The sequence below is a fragment of the Oratosquilla oratoria genome, chromosome 5 (assembly GCF_046742065.1).
Source record: "Oratosquilla oratoria isolate Oo_2021 chromosome 5, ASM4674206v1, whole genome shotgun sequence".
Lineage (NCBI taxonomy): Eukaryota > Metazoa > Arthropoda > Malacostraca > Stomatopoda > Squillidae > Oratosquilla > Oratosquilla oratoria.
Window position 1 is genome coordinate 30,390,970 of NC_134781.1, and position 3,249 is coordinate 30,394,218.

The 3,249-nt window shown below is 39.1% G+C and overlaps 1 protein-coding gene across 2 annotated transcripts in view; it reads left to right on the forward strand.

Moving 5' to 3' along the window:
- LOC143025432 (globin-like) overlaps window positions 1-3,249 on the forward strand; it is a 219,746-nt gene that overhangs the window by 76,909 nt on the left and 139,588 nt on the right. The window lies entirely within an intron of this gene.

Genomic DNA, 3,249 nt, shown 5'->3' on the forward strand with positions numbered 1-3,249 from the left:
TTGCTTTCTGAACCAGGGGCAGTGGGCGGGGAGGCGAGGAGGATGACCCTTCATCCATGAGGAGCTGAGATGAGAAGAAGGAAAGGGCGGTGGATGGGAGTGGAATAAATGTAAGTGGGCACGTGTGCCTTTTGACTTGGCTACCTGCCCTATAAGGGGGGAGGGAGGAATACCTTTGTTATATAGATAGATAGAAAGGATATACGATAATGAAGGTAAATAGTACCAACGATGAGGGGTCAACAAACGGGCCCAGAACACCACCGGATGAGTGAGATAGATGGTATTTGTTTATGATATGATTTGTATAGGAATTCACTGCCGCCGTTGTGTATTTTCGAGGTTAAATCTCATTTCTATCACAAAAAGATTCCACCACAGGGTCAAGACAAACTTCCCTCTTATCTTAAATTGTTTACCTTAGGGAAGCTACGGGCTTAGGCAATCATAAACTTACACTCTCTGGAAAGACGCAAGAGGGTGCGGGGGTGAACAAAACAGAAGGTACTCAAAATGGGGTCAAGGGCTTTAACAAGGGTTGATGCAGACAAAAGTCATCATATTTAAGGACAACAGTGTGAGTACTTGAAGTAATGGGTTTAAATTGGACAAACTTAGGTTTATTTTAAGGAGGAAATACTCCGAGAAACTGTTTTTAACTAAGGACAGTGTGTTAACAAGTGGAATATGGAATACTTAACGCTGAATGAAACTATTGGTAGCTTTAAGGAGGAGGACTAGACCAACTTTATGGTGATGGAGATGATGACAGGTGGTTAAGGGACATAGAACTGCTTGGTGTAGGCCTTCATGGTCTCACTTGCAGCCACCTCTGATTTTTATAGTTCTTATGTTCTTATTTTGGGGGGAGGGGACCACCTGCTCCCCATAGGGATGCTGTGAATCCTCCTATGGGGTTCTCCGGGGATTACCAACTGGAACTCCTCATCAAGTTTCTGTTTCGTCTCCATTTCATCTGTGCAGAAGTTGTTCTTGTGTGATGTTATACGGTATATGGGGAAAGTAAAGGAATGTACATGTTTTGGAAGTGGCCTCAGTTTAAACCTGGGCCTAACCTAAACGAGCCCAGCCTTAAACCTAATCCTAACCTTTAAACCTAACCTAGCCGAACTTAACCTCGCCTATCCTACCCTAATCTAAGCCTAACCTAACCTTTCGCCTATCATACCACTAATCTAGCATAGCCTAACCTCGCCTATCCTACCCTAATCTAGCCCAGCTTAAATTAGCCTGACCTAACCTAACCTAAGCTATTCCAGTTCTAACCTAGCCTAATCCGACACGATCGTAACCTAATTAAATACTAAACTAAAACTAGAAACATATTCCTAACTTAACAATATTCTAGCCTAACCTAACCTAATGTCTTCCTAACCTAACCCTCTTTTTAGCCTAGGCCCAGGCTAAACCACTCCTAACCTAACCTAATCCTTCTCTTAATCATAACCTTTCCCTAGCCTAAACCTAAACCGAAACCGAGGCCCCAGGCTTAGCCTATATGTATATAACTTTTATGTATTTTATGCAGACGCCCAGTAGATGTTTTTAATCTGCACAGTTCAATCCATTATATATTCAACAGATTCACTTCCTGAATGAACTGACAAATAAGTAAATATGTATTGCCCACATTTTTAATACGTGTCGTTTTACAGAAAAAAAGGCGGGCATCTGTCTTTCATTAGCCGGATTTCCTGTGACACGAAGCGTATACATACATTGCAATACAATACATACATATCATACTTACATAAATACATACACACATACTTACAATACATACATACATACATACATACATACATACATACATATATACATACATACATAGCTTACATACATACATACTTACATACATACATTCATACATACATTACATACATACCTACATACCATATATACGTACATCACTAACATACATACAATTTTACAAACATTCACATTTATGTACATACATATTCATTGCAAAAAAATAATCACAACGGCGTGACTAAATAATATTGCAGAAACCACAGGGAAAATAAAGTGGTAATATATTTACACACACCTCCACACACACACACACACACACAACACACCACACACACCATTTATATCTGTGTAAATACTTGTTAATATATATATGATATATATTATATATATCGTATATATATATATATACTATATATATATATATATATAATATACATCTACACTGAATGGTTCCCAGCGATCTATTGATATCTTTATTCAACCACAAACAACTTTTAATTCCATCCCATCGCCTAATCGATACTGAAGAATCGCTCGGTGTCATGGCATCATGGGGATAGAGATGTCGATGTGTGGAAAATCAAGCGTGGACGAGTCAGTGGAGTTGCGAACACACAGCTAATCCACATGTAACAAAGTTACAGTGACTTAAACCAATGTGTGTTCAAGAGAGATATAAGTTGGAGTACGATTTGTCGTATGTTTTGTATGCTCGTATTACATACATCTACACGACTTATCGCGTGTCAAACCCACTTCTCCCAGATATCGATATATTGCATGTAGCTAGTATGTGCACGTGGGGATCTCTAGATTATAACCCACCCTACTCTCACCACTGACCCATTCGCCTCCCCCACCCCCCCCCCCCCCCCCCCCCCCCCCCCCCCCTATAAAGGCATCGATCTACTTATGATATCTTTATTCAACCACTCAAAAACAACTTTTAATTTCCAGGCCAGACGCAATCGTGTACTGTATAGAATTGGAATCGCTCGCATCGGTGGACACGTGCACATACTGACGCTAAATAGCATTATCATAGCGGAGAATAGGTGAGTTTTGTTTTTGTGAACGCGAAATTATTGTGTGATGTATGTAATTCGTGCATACAAATATATAGAAAAAATCGTAATCAACTTATATCTTTCTTGATAGCGCATCGGTTTTAAGTTACTACTGTAACTTTGTTAAGGGTTTATATAGTTGGGTTCGAATACCTCGGCTAGTCCACCGTTTCATCATTTCCACACAAAATGTCTCCATCGAGCGATTCTTCCAGTCTCCCCTGATTGCAGATTGGCATGGAATTAAAAGTTGTTTGATGGTTTTGAAATAAAGATAGAGATATATATATATATTATATATTTATATATATATTTATACATATTATATGTGTATGTGTTTGTGTGTGTGTGTGTGTGTATACAATATATGCTTGTCGTGCTTTGTGTATGGTATTCACGCCATCTGTGT